The 14,418-nt window shown below is 50.7% G+C and overlaps 1 pseudogene; it reads left to right on the forward strand.

Annotated features, from left to right (window-relative positions):
- The first annotated feature begins 2,330 nt into the window (after positions 1–2,330).
- LOC144159811 (uncharacterized) lies at positions 2,331–4,455 on the forward strand (annotated as a pseudogene).
- Positions 4,456–14,418: the final 9,963 nt, after the last annotated feature.

Consider the following 14,418-nt stretch of genomic DNA (forward strand, 5'->3'; position numbering starts at 1 on the left):
ATATGTGGCGCTGGCTAACGAGGAAAACCGAGCAGGAATCCACGTTAGATCTATGAGCTGCAGAAAGAGCACGCAGGGAAATTTGCAGGGAATTCTTAAGACAACTGCGGGGAAAATATGCTAAAAATAGGAAATTTCTGATCCAAAAAATGGGATTTTTTTTCCCCAGTACCGAACATCACTCGGAGAAGGCCCGTAAAAAGAGAGGGAATAAAAATGCCGCTCACCTTGTTTCGTTTGCTAATTCAACAATGTACCTTTGTTGTAAAACAAGAAATCCTAGAAAGGTATATGCTGTTCCTTTCGGTTTAGTTTGCGTGTTTAGGAACTGGGCGACATCCTGCGAGCAACATCATTCAATGACAGCATGAGAATATTTACTATGACTTTGTGGTTATTGCTGCAAAAATGCGCGAGGTACTGATGAAAAGAGGTGAGTCAAGGTGGCGACATTTGCGTGTGGACGCAACATGCCAGGTTCTAGCTACTACAGTCAAGCTCAGGTATAACAAATCATCCGGGACCACGGAAAATTGCTTTTTTAAATATTGTTCTAATTAAATACCTGCAGTTATCAGCCAGTGCTGAAATCCAGGAAGGAAAATGACGTCTCTTGGTAGCAGGGGCGTGTACAGACAAGCCAACTTTCAAAACTTTTGAACTCACTTCCTAGCTGCTTTATTTGAAGAAAACATTTATTTTCTTCTCGTGGGCGAGGCACACACGGCCATTTAAGAATGCATCTACATCTTTCCTTCGCACAGTGCCCCGCAGGTATGTCACTGCATTGAGCGATAAAAGTGGGGTCTTTTTCACTAAAACTTCGATGTTCGACACGACCTCATCCTTTTCTCTGTTCGGTGACTAACAGTCACCTTCCTTTGGGTTATCATTGTAACTAATACTGTTTTGGCGTCTTGCCTCTTTCGCTGCCTGCATTCATCACTTGATGTTGCACAAACTTCGCAGCAACATCACCCATAACAAAAAATACCTGCCCCCCCCTCGTGAATAGAGCGAAGAACGACCAACCAGCCATCGACACCCAAAATGACGAAAGATAAAAGAGGCAACGGCAGATAGGATTGCAAACCTACTACACGTTAAACTGCAGCTTTGTTGTGCCCCTCGAATGGGCCCTCGACATGGTGCTGGTGATAGCTACAGCACTCCGTTAATACGCACAGAGACGGCGCTTTGTGTGTCACACGAGAGGTTCGGTATAGTTACATTTAGCAGAATACGTAATAGTGATGTTCCACGATTTTTATTAAAAACCTAAATTACTCGCTTTGTTCTGAAATAGTCACTTCCTTCAAATTCGTTATTTAAAATATTTTTTATTTAAAAGACAGGCAATATGGCGGAAAGTTTTAAAATATGCTTAAGTTTGAAAAATTCGTTAGCCTAGGGTTCGTAGTAACCAGATTTGGCTACAGTACCTTTGTAATTACAGAGGCTATATCGATTTCGACATCGGGTTTTCCAATAGGCGCAGGTAGATGTTGAAATTGATTAAAAGAAGCAGTATATGAGGGGCTAACCAATTTTTTTGTATTGGAAAGGCACATGTAAGTCACTACGTGTGAAATATACGATCGTTCAAATGTCCGTTGCGGCAGATGCCGGCACAGATCCGAGTGGTTTAATTTTCAATGACTCCCGTATTGAAATGGCTGAATAAGAACGATGGCCAGGGTTATGTTGCCTTTCCGAGAATCAATCGATTGCGGGTTATTTTCGCAAACCCGCCACATTAGAAAACCTCCTAAATAAGATGTCTAACATCTTAGAAGCTTACCATCTTGGCTTCCGATTCACGTCACATCTGCGAGGGACAACCGTACCTTTAAATATCGCTCATGCACAATGTCTGTCCATCCTGAAGTCCGCTGTGTGGCACTTAGCTCTGTCCTGCTGGAACCCCACGTCGTCCACGTCCCTATCCTTCAATTTGGACCAACAAACCTTATCATCGTAATGTAGCGCTTGCCGTTGACGGTGAAGGCCAAAAGAACATCGTTTCCGAAAAAGTACAAACCAATGACTCCGGTGGCCCGCACACCGCACCAAACCGGAAATTTTGTAATAAACCTCGTGTGGGTAGGCGTCGTCAAATAAACGGGAGTTGTACTTTTTAGCATAGCCATTCGTCAGAAAAGAATTCCCCTCCTGACGTCAGTGATCGTAGAAAAATAGATTCTTTTACGATCTTCTTCTAGATCCTTCTATTCTACGATCACTGACGTCGCCACTCGGAATTCTTCGAACTATACGCGCTGTTGTTGCTCACGAGTTTTCTCTCTTACACATAGTTCAGTAACCTTGTAATGGCACCCCGCAGACGCTCCTTTGAACCCAAACTTCCCGGAAGCCTCCTTTGAGGTCGCTCGGCCCGTCCACAGCCCAGCTTAGAGCTTGCAAGTTCAGTAACCTTGCAAGTGCACCCCGCAGACGCCCCTTTTGAACCCAAACTTCACGGAAGCCTCCTTCAAGGTCGCCGGGCACCACCATAGCCCAGCTTAAACCATTCCCCCCTGCTTCCCCCTACCATCTTTCTCTGTTGCGGGGCCCTGTCATTAAACCACACCTCCGTTTCTCTCTCACTATTTCGTTCCTTTCAAGCGACCGTTGACCCACTCTGTTGTCCTCCTTCCAGCCCCGCTCTTAACAACCTCCCCCCTCTCTCTCCAACTCAATCTCTATCTATAAAACAGTGTGCCAGAGATGCACCCTGATGCCTTGAAAAAGACAAGCCCTCTTGTCGAAACGCTGGCAGAGATCTGAGGCCGCTACATTCTTTAAAGTATTATTTCTATCTAGTGACCATCTTCCAAGCCCCCTCGTTTCCTATATATATATCTATATATATATATATATATATATATATATATATATATATATATATATATATATATATATATATATATATATATATCTTGTTACGCACACCATAAATGCCGTGTATTCGCCGATGCATTTATGACATTTCAACGGTCAACCATCTGAGCAAGCTGATTGTGGAGGAAGAGAAGAACGAGGTTGCACTCCAGCTTGGGGCCATCATTCACGGACCGCTCTACCATCTACGCCCATCCTACACTGTCCGACCTCATTGTAAATAAATCCACCTCGTAACAGTTTGGTCGAGGTGCGGGGTACGCCACGCCGGACCTCCAGGATTTCCGCCGTAGCCGACGTGTCGCGGGTCTGCCACCGCTGTCTCCTACGATGCCTCAAGGTGGGAACACTGTGCCGGCCCCCACGCCGGGCTAGCATCCCCCGCGAGAGCCCCGAATGTTCACTGGGAGCGCCGGTGAAGATGTCGAGGAATGGCTGATGCATTATCGAAGAGTGAGCCGGTACAACCACTGGGATACCGCTGCACAACTCGCGAACGTCGTGTTCTCGCTAGATAAGACTGCCCTGACCTGGTTTGAGAACAATGAAAGGAAACTCACAACCTGGGACCGTTTCGTCGAAGAAATTTCATCCCGCTTTGGCGACTCCGTCGAAAAGAAGTTGGCTGAACAGACGTTGCTCCATCGCGCCCAAGTCCCAGGCGAGGCATGCGCCGCATACATTGAAGGGGTGCTAAAGCTCTGCAGACTCGTCAACCCGCAAATGTCTGAGGATGATAAAGTGGGTCACTTATTGAAGGGGATCGCTGAAGACGTCTACAACTTTTTAATAGGGCGTGAAAAGTTGGAATCGGCGTCAGACGTTGTCCAGCATTGTCGCACCTTCGAGGCGTTGAAGAAGCGTCGTATTACCCCAAACTTCGTTCGCTTGGCTAATGTAACTACTGTGGCAAGCGTTGATGTGACCACACCACCGGACGTCGCTGAAACTATCCGACGCATCGTCCGTGAGGAATTGCTGCGACACCAACAGCCTCGGCGCTATACTGACGGCTTGCACGTTCACGAAAGTTACGTGCTGCAAGATGTACAGGCCAATAGCCTCTCGCCTTCAAGTTCTCAGTTCCGTGATCCGACCTATACGCCTCGCAATGAGAGCCGGCAGCGCCTCGACAATTGGGATTCACCACGCTACAGTCACGATGTCCAGCAGTTCTCTCGGCGCCCTCAACGTCCAACTTACGACCAGCGTCCTCGGCCCCCGGCTTATGATCACCGTTTTGATGGCGTCTACGAGAGACCCTTCCCTCCCCGTGAGCGTGACCTTCCCGTCTGCTACAACTGTGGTTTTGAGGGCCACATTTCTCGCTACTACCACCGTCGCCGCCAAGCGCCACGGTACCAGCAAGCTCCCATGTGGAACCGCCCGAACGCTCGAAATGCCAGCTACGACACTCGCCTGCCAACAGCTTTGTTCTCCGAGGCACCACCACGCCGCGATTCAAAGGCTTCTGACCGCAGCTTAACCCCACCCGCTTCACGACAGCGGCGTTCACCATCACCCCGGCGTCGGTCACCGCCGCCGGAAAACTAGCCAGCGCGGCCAATGGAGGTGAGGCCGCGGCACAACTGTCACGTGAAATGCCTCTTACCGGACAGCCTAACTGGGAACTACCTTCGCCTGTATCAATGCTAAAAAACACAGTGGAAGTATTAGTAGATGGCATCCGAACAATGGCTTTGATCGATACGGGCGCAACAGTGTCGGTAATGAGTTCTGCGTTTACATCCCGTCTTGGCCGGAAAGTAATGTTTCACTGGGACAAAATGGTAACATTTCTAGGTGTTGGTGGTGAGTCCCTATGCCCACTTGGAATCTGCTCAGTGACTGTTTCGTTTGGCGGCCGCGCATTCAGGGCGGATTTTGCCGTATTGCCGCGGTTACTCACGATGTTACTTTAGCTCTGGACTTCTTGAAGCAGTGTGGTGCCACCGTTGACTGTCGTAATGGGGAGATATTTGTGGGCGGGACCGCCCTATCTGCCCTTTTAGAGGATTCTGGTCGCGACACCACCCGCGCACTCAGCGTGTTGAGCGACACCATCATGCCGGCACGGTCAGCCACATTCGTGTCAGTCCTTTGCACGGGAACTGATCTGGATAAATTTGAAGCTTTGCTGGAGCCGATTCCCCTAAACTGCGCAAAGAAAAATGTATTGGTGCCTCGATCGGTTGTTACGGTAAACAGAGGACAAACCTCTGTGTGGGCTATCAACTCTTCGGCCGAACCCACTCTACTTCCACGCAGGCTGAATCTTGCCGAAGTGATGAAATATGTTTCAACTTCAGTAGCAGTTTTGTCCGAAGCCATAGAGCCGTCCACTGACCCTGGCCCGGTGGACCCTGCCAAATTACAAAGTATGGTCGATGAATCCCTTGAACCAGAAAAACGTCGTGCGTTGGTTGCCGTGCTTGCACGATACTCACGCGTATTTGACTTTGCACGAGCTGATCGACGCTTGTCAATACCGCCTACATGGACCCATCATTCAATTCATACTGGGGAAGCCCGGCCCATACGGCAAAAGCCGTACCGTGTTTCACCATCCGAGCGCAAGATTATCAGCGAACAAGTAGGAGGCATGTTGCAGAGTGGTGTGATTCGAGAGTCTTCAAGTCCCTGGGCAGCGCCGGTGATATTGGTCAGAAAGAAAGACGGGTCATGGCGCTTGTGCGTTGACTATCGGCGCCTCAACAGAATTTATAAAAAAGACGTCTACCCACTTCCCCGCATAGATGATGCAATAGATTGTCTTCATTCGGCTTCGTACTTCTCTTCAGTTGACTTGCGATCAGGCTACTGGCAAATTCCCGTGAGCAACGACCATAAAGAAAAAAAACAGCGTTTGTCACACCCGATGGAATATTTGAATTTAATGTAATGCCCTTTGGACTCTGTAACGCCCCTGCCACGTTTGAGCGTTTCATGGATACGGTACTTCGGGGCCTCAAGTGGGAAGTTTGCATGTGCTACCTCGACGATATCGTCATTTTTGGTCGCACATTTAGTGAACAAAACACCCGCTTGGCCACTGTTTTGGACTGTTTAGATAAGGCTGGCCTTATCTTGAACTCAAAACAATCTCGATTCGGACAGCGGCAAACTCTTGTCTTAGGCCTCGTTGTCGACAAACATGGCGTCAAACCGGATCCACACAAGATACGAGCCGTCAGCTGCTTTAAAGAACCCACCTCTGCGAAGGAACTTTGCAGCTTCTTGGGGCTTTGCTCCTATTTTCGTCGTTTTATCCCTGGCTTTGTTGACATAGCCCATCTTCTGACATGTCTTCTGCGGAAAAACGTTCCATTCAAATGGAGTACCGACTGTGCAGTCGCTTTTAGTCACTTGAAACATCTTCTGACGTCCGGCCCGATTCTCCGCCATTTTGATGCACAGGCGCCTACTGAAGTTCACACCGACGCCAGAGTGGGGTAGGAGTTGGGGCCGTGCTTGTTCAGCGCCATAGTGATGGTGAGCATGTTATTGCTTACGCCAGCCGCACTCTCAGCAAGTCGGAGCGGAAATATACTATCACGGAGCAAGAGTGTCTGGCAGTAATTTTTGCCACACAGCGATTTCGCTCCTATCTCTATGGGCATCCTTTTAGCATCGTCACAGACCACCATTCACTCTGCTGGCTCGTCAACCTTCGTGATCCTTGTGGGCGGCTGGCACGCTGGGCTCTCCGTCTGCAGGAGTATGATTTGACCGTATCATACAAAAGCGGCCGCAAGCATGCCGACGCTGACTGCCTCTCCCGGCTGCCACTGGAATCAGTGGCCTCTGACGAAGACAACTTTGAGCAGTATCTCACCTCCATTTCGACATCTTTCCCTGAGCCGCCTGTTTTCAAAAGGGAGCAGTGCACCGACAAAACTTTGGACTAGCTTTTCGTTTTAGCCGATGAATCGAAGCCTACCAGCCATTTCTGCGTGCGAAACGAAATACTTTACACGAAGAATTATTCGCCTGTCGGACCTCGTCTCCTACTTGTTGCGCCAGAAAGCCTCCGTAGCGCTGTCCTACGTTTTGTGCATGACGACGTCACACCGGGCCACATGGGGCTCGCGCGCACTCTGCACCACGCTCAACAACGGTTTTACTGGTCGAACATGCGCAAGACTATTGAGCGCTATGTCGCCACTTGTACCCAATGCCAACGGTACAAAAGTCCACCAACTGCTCCAGCTGGGCGACTCCACCCTGTTGACCCGCCAAGTTGTCCTTTCCAACAAGGTGGGATTGATTTGTTAGGACCTTTCCCCCGCTCATCGCATGGAAACCGCTGGATCATTGTATGCGTGGATTACCTCTCTCGCTATGCTGAGACGGCTGCTCTACCGTCTGCCACTGCTACAGAGATCGCCGTCTTTTTGCTTCGCTACATTTTGCTACGCCATGGACCACCCCAAGTCATAATCAGTGACGGTGGACGTCAGTTTACTGCAAATGTCGTTGAAGAGTTGCTTCGCCTTTGTTCCGCCCAATTTCGTCATGCTACGCCGTACTACCCTCAAACCAATGGACTGACGGAACGTACCAAGCGCACGTTAGCCAGCATGTTATCTATGTATGTCAGCTCGGCCCACAAGAACTGTGACGATCTGCTCCCATTCATTACATACGCGTACAATACTGGCAAGCATGAAACAACCGGCTACAGCCCCTTCTTCGTCCTTTATGCCCGGCAGCCCGGTAGCTGTCACGACACCATTTTCCCTTTCTTCAAGCATGACGACCCTTCCTTAACTAGGACGCTCTGCCTTGCCGAAGAAGCACGGCGGCTTGCCCGCCTACGAATCCTGGCCTCCCAGAAGCGCTCTAAGCAGCGTTACGACAGTCGTCGACGTGATATAACCTACACACCGGGTGATTTAGTGTGGCTTTGGACACCACTGCGTAAGCGCGTCTTGTGTGAGAAGTTTCTGGCCCATTACGTGGGTCCGTTTGTAGTACTACAACGTCTCAGCGATGTCACATATGTCGTCTCGCGACTGACTTCGACTGCCCGACAGAGCAAAAGAACGCAAGTCGTCCATGTTGCCCGGCTCAAACGTTGTGAAGAACGCTCCACAAGCTGACTCGCCCTGGGGGCTTCGTCTGCGACGGGGGAAATGTTACGCAAACCATAAATGCCGTGTATTCGCCGATGCATTTATGACATTTCAACGGTCAACCATCTGAGCAAGCTGATTGGAGGAAAAGAAGAACGAGGTTGCACTCCAGCTTGGGGCCATCATTCACGGACCGCTCTACCATTTACGCCCACCCTACACCGTCCGACCTTATTGTAAATAAATCCACCTCGTAACAATATATATACAGTCTAGTCCACTTATAACAATATCCAAGTGCCAAGAAAATCCCATCGTTATAACCGATAATCGTTATAAGCGGGTCGAGAAAAAAAAAGCCACAAGAGAGATCAAAACATTTTATTAGTATGCAAGTGAGGTAGTGCAACTACTCGTTTGCAGAAAAGCCATAGTCAGTCAGCTTTGACTGCTTCACGCGAAGCTGACGCACATCTTTTTCGAGAGCATCTAATTGCTCCACATAGCTGAGCGGGAGGTCCTTCGCGAAAATGAAGTCCCGTAGGGACTGTATCATTCGTTGGGCCTCGTGCGATGACGGTACCTGGGTAGGCTGCTCAGCCGCGTCGTCGTCGTCGTCGCTCTCACCGCTGTCCGCTGCACCACGCACACTCGCAACGATCGCCTCGTCACTGAGGCACTCGGACGTCTCCACACCATCGTCGGCATGGAGAAAATCGTCGAGACCCGAGGCGTCTTCGTGAAGCGCCGACCATAACTGTGGCACCCCTCCATCGTCGGGTGCTTCCGTGGCCTCCCCTGGGATCGCTTCCTCCTCGCCTGCTTCCTCCTCGTGACGCATTTTCGCATTTTCGGCGCGCGCAGTAAGCGAATTCAATCGCTATATCCGATATCGCGGCTCGGGAGCATCGTAATAAGCGGGTTATTTTACCATAGAAAGCATACAAAATTGGACGGTGCAATCGTTGTCCATCGTTATATCCGATATATTGTTATAAGCGGTATCGTTATAAGTGGATTCGACTGTATAGTTAGGAGAAAAGGTTCCTGGCTATAAGGTTAACTATACGATAGAGAAGTAAAAGTGAAACACATAACATTTATTCTAGCGTTTCGACCGGGGACCGGTCTTTTTCAAAGATACAGATGGTGAAGATCAGTTGGGTTTTAATACATTTCAGTTGTGGGCGGGAAAGAAGATGTATCAAGGAAAACGTAGGCTCTACGCGACACAGAAGCATACGAAGCACCAGACCGGGGGAGGTGATGCGGCGTGGGAGTGGTGACGGGGAACAGAGGGGAAAGGGAGCGTTGCATGGCACTGAAGTCAAGGCTGGAAAGCAAGAAAGTGAGGGACTAAGGAAGGGCCCGTTTCCTGCTCGTTGCCTGACTGCGAATTGACTGGTTAGGAGAAAAAGGTGGTTGAGCCCAGAGTCAATTACGGGCGCCTTGTGCAGGTGTTAACACACACACGTACACGCACAAAGAAAAAAAAGGGGGAAGGGTGGAAGAGGGGGATTGAGACAGGAGAGGGGAGTTGACTTCAGTGCCATGCAACGCTTTCCTGTTACCCTGTAGCCTTGCCTGTCTTGATTACGCTACCTTTCCCCTCTGTTCCCCGGCACCACTCCCAGGCCGCATCACCCCTCCCCCCCCGTTCTGGTGCTTCGTATGCTTCTGTGTCGCGTAGAGCCCATGTTTTCCTTGATACATCGTCTTGCCCCGCCAACAACTGAAATATATTTAAACCCAACTGATCTTCACCATCTGTATCTTTGAAAAAGACCGGTCCCCGGTCGAAACGTTAGAATAAATGTTATGTTTTTCACTTTGACTTTTCTATCGTATATATATATATATATATATATATATATTGTGAGGACTGATGGCGACGGGCGCGCCTGCCTTCGCGGAGAGGGAGGAAATAGTGTGGGGACGGATTGAGTCAGGTGGCTGCATTCCTTGGAGGGACGAACTAGTGTGAGCGTCAATCCCCTCACAAGGGCGCATTTCTATGCGTCACCTGTAAATCCCCATCATCACACAGTGGCCTCCGCCGCTTCTTCATTTTGTAGATTATCATCATCATCGTGTGATCTGGTGTTCTTCGGCCCCGATCGCCTGGATAAAAGGCTGCCTCGAATCCTCGCCTTTCATGTGGTGGAGTGTGCGACTGGATCCCTTGGGCTACCTCTCTAAGTGCACCCCTGGAGCTCCGTTCGGGTAGTCGCCTACAGCAGGAGGCCATGCCAATGACAGCGGAACCATCCAACGCTGCGGGTTTGGCCGTTCCACCGTGGTTCGTGGCCATCCGTCAGCGCGACCCCCCCTTCTTTGCCGGGCTTCGCGGCGAGGACGTCGAGGAATGGCTGGATGATTACAACCGAGTTAGCACGTTTAATCGCTGGGACGACAGCGCCAAGCTCGCAAATGTGAATTTCTATCTGGATAAAGTGGGCAAAACGTGATTTTTTAACAACAAAGCCTCAATCACCGACTGGGCTGATTTCACAGCACAGCTGCGCCGCAGTTTCGGCACTCCCGCAGCTCGCTCCGACGGCGCAAAGAAGGCACTGGAGACCCGCGTCCAGCAGGCTCAGGAAACGTACACTGCGTATATCCAGGACGTCCTTGCCTTATGCCGCCGAGTTGACACGGACATGACGGAAGCGGATCAGGTGCGTCACATCATTAAGGGCATCGGCCATTTCGCTTTCACGGCTTTGGCCTTTCAAAACCTACCCACCGTGGCTGATGTGACAACAATTTGCCGGAGGCTGGATGAGATGCAGTGTATCCGTCTCCAGCAGAAGACCGCTCTACCGCAATACCTTGGAGACGATAACCTGCGGACTCTTATACGCGCTATTATCCGGGAAGAGCTCCGCGATTATGGTGCTGCTTGTGCCCCTGCTGTCCATTCCGGTCCACCTGCGACCTGCCTCCGAGAGATCGTTAGAGAAGAACTTGCGGCAATGCCTGTTCCCTCTTCTCCTCCTGCTCCTGCTCCAGTAATGATGCCATCCTATTCTGACGTAGCGGCGCGAGCACCCCTGCCTCTGGCGCCGGTCATGTCTCCACATGCTGCTGGCTGCGTCGCAGCCGTTCCTCCGGCGCTGGGACCGCGCTCTCCCTACTCCATGTGGCGATCACCCCGCCAAGACACACCTTTTGGTCGCCCGGTTTGCTATTACTGCGGCATCCGCGGCCATATCTCCCGCTTCTGCCGCCGGCGTCAACAAGACGAACGAAGTGGATATGACACTTATGAGCGTGACAACACGCGTTTTAGTTATGGGTACCACCAACGCGATTATTCGCCACCAACACGTCGTCCGTCTTCTCCACCTGTCTCGGCTGACCCTACTCGCAACTCTCGAAACCCGCGGCGCCGTTCCCCATCACCATTCCGCCGGGCAGTGTCACCCCTTCGCCCGGTATCGCATGATCTCAACCACCCGCCGGAAAACTAAGTCCTGCAGTTTTTCGGTGGAAAACTGCTTTACACAGAAAATTTGAAAAATCCCCGCAACGTCCATGGAACATGTTGTCAGTGGTTGTAGAAGGTATTATTGTCACTGCCCTCATCGATACCGGAGCTGCTGTATCAGTCATAAACGAAGATTTGTGTGCGCGTCTCCGAAAAGTTCGAACTCCGTACACCGGACCTTTATTGTGTGGGGCCAACGACGATATGATTCAGCCATCTGGGACCTGCACTGCACGTGTTTTTATAGACGGTACTTGGCATCACATTCAGTGTGCAGTTATCTTTCCCTGCGCCCACGAACGTATTTTAGGGTGGGACTTTCTCAGCTCAGCAGGTGCTGTAATATTGTGTCATCGACCTGAAATACATCTTTCAGAGACAGGGTACTCCAGCGTTGAGGAGATCACGCCGCATCGCCTTGTTGCTAGTGTTGCAATTGACATCGCCCCTGGTGAAGAGAAATTTTTTTCGGTTCGTTGCGACACCATCCGTGAAGGGGACGTCCTTACTATTACAATCGCAAGGTTCCTTCCCAAGGGTGTCCTCATTCCTACTTGTCTGGTACGCTTCTCACACGAGACGGCCGTACTAGCTGCAACCAATACCTCTTCCGAGGCAATCCTCATTCCCGAAGGCGCCACTGTAGCGACTGTTGTGGACACGGCTGCTCTCTCTGTTGTCCCACTCTCCTGCCTACCATCAGGGTACCGTCCTGGCAGTGCAGTAGCGCCTCTCGACGCTCTTGAAGCCACAATCAGCTCCGATCTCTTACCAACGGAGAAGAACTCTTTGCTCGACCTATTGAGCAAACACAAATCGTCCTTTGATTGCTATGCTACCTCGCTGGGAACTACTTCAACAGCCACTCACCGGATCCACACAGATGGCAACAGTATTGTCCACCGTCGTCCCTACCGTGTGTCCTCCTCTGAACGTCAGGTTATCAGTGAACAAGTTAAGGACATGCTTAGCCGCGATATAATTCGCCCGTCTTCTAGCCCCTGGTCCTCCCCAGTCGTTTTGGTGCGCAAGAAAGATGGATCGGTGCGTTTTTGCGTAGACTATCGTGCCCTCAACAAGATCACCCGCAAGGACGTCTATCCGATGCCCCGAATCGACGACGCGTTGGACTGTTTGCAAGGAGCGGAGTATTTTTCCAGCCTTGATCTCCGCTCCGGTTATTGGCAGATTCCCATGCATGATGACGACAAAGAGAAGACAGCATTTGCAACTCCGGATGGCCTGTATGAGTTTAACGTGATGCCCTTTGGATTGTGTAACGCTCCTGCCACATTCGAGCGAATGATAGACAACGTGCTCCGTGGTTTACAATGGAAAACATGCTTGTGCTATCTGGACGATATCATCATTTTTTCAACGAGTTTTGCTGAACATCTTAAGTGCCTCGACCAAGTCCTCGCATGCCTTGCGACGGCAGGTCTGCAGCTAAACACGAAGAAATGTCATTTTGCTTGCAAAAGCATCAAAGTTTTGGGCCACGTGGTCAACAAAGATGGTATTCGGCCCGACCCGGACAAGATTGCTGCTGTACTTAACTTTCCCCGCCCTTTACATCAGAAAGCACTCCGGAGTTTTCTTGGACTGGCGTCATATTTTCGTCGCTTTGTTAGGGACTTCGCGACCATCGCCTTTCCCCTCAACAAGCTTTTAAAATGTGGCACCCCTTTCAAGTGGTCTTACAAATGAGAAGAGGCATTTGAGCGGCTCAAAGGCGCTCTCCCTTCTGGACCGGTCCTCAGCCACTTCAACGAGCAAAAACCCTACATTCTTCATACAGACGCCAGTGGGCATGGAATTGGGGCTGTACTTTTGCAACCCGATTTCCAAAATCGAGAACGGGTGGTCGCATATGCCAGTCGCTCACTGAAGCCTGCTGAGAAAAACTATTCTATCACTGAGAAGGAGTGTCTTGCCGTTGTTTGGTCGATACAGAAATTTCGCCCGTACCTATACGGCCGCCCTTTCAGTATTGTGACGGATCACCATGCACTCTGCTGGTTGTCGTCCCTGAAGAACCTCTCCGGCCGTCTCGGCCGCTGGATTCTTCGCTTACAAGAGTATGACTTTACCATCACGTACTAATCCGGAAAGAAACACCTAGACGCAGATGCCCTTTCACGCTGCCCATTGCTCCAATGTTCCGGAAGCGTGTCTTCGCTACGCGCACATCCCAACATAGCAGCCATCGACACCGTGGATGTCCAGAGCCGCTCCGATTTTGTGGACCGTCAGCGCTCAGACACCTACTGCCGTACACTAATGGACCGCATCACTGGAACCTCACACCCTCCCAACAGTCGCTTGCGCCGCCAGCTGAGCCACTTTAAGCTGATCGATGGCGCATTATACCGGTCCACTCATCAACCATATGGTCCAAAATGGGTTCCCCTCGTGCCCCGATCACTTCTCTTGCAGATTTTGGCTGCTCTACACGATGATGCTACCGCCGGTCACTTGGGCTTCCAGAAGACTTACGATCGTGTCCGCACGCGTTTCTTCTGGCCTGGCCTGTCTTCTGCTGTCGCTCGATACGTCGCTTCATGCGTCCTTTGCCAGCAGCGAAAACGCTCTACGTTACCCCCTGTTGGACCTCTCCAGCCACTTGCCTGCCCTGAAGCCCCTTTTCATACAGTCGGAATCGATTTGTATGGACCCCTTCCTGCTACCTCCCGAGGGTACCGTTAGATTGTAACAGCCGTTGATCACCTAACGCGATATGCGGAAACGGCACCTGTCCGTACCGGCTGCGCTTCAGAGATCGCAGAATTCTTTTTACAGGCAGTCCTTCTGCGTCATGGCGCCCCTTGTAACCTTTTAAGTGATCGGGGGAAGACATTTCTCCCCCAAATTGTCGCCGACGTCCTAAAAGCCGCCAGTACTGTTCACAAGACGACCTCTAGCTATCATCCGCAAACAAACGGTCTCACCGAG

This window comes from Haemaphysalis longicornis, unplaced genomic scaffold (assembly GCF_048455015.1).
Source record: "Haemaphysalis longicornis isolate Haplotype H1 unplaced genomic scaffold, Haemaphysalis longicornis Haplotype H1 scaffold_10, whole genome shotgun sequence".
NCBI lineage: Eukaryota > Metazoa > Arthropoda > Arachnida > Ixodida > Ixodidae > Haemaphysalis > Haemaphysalis longicornis.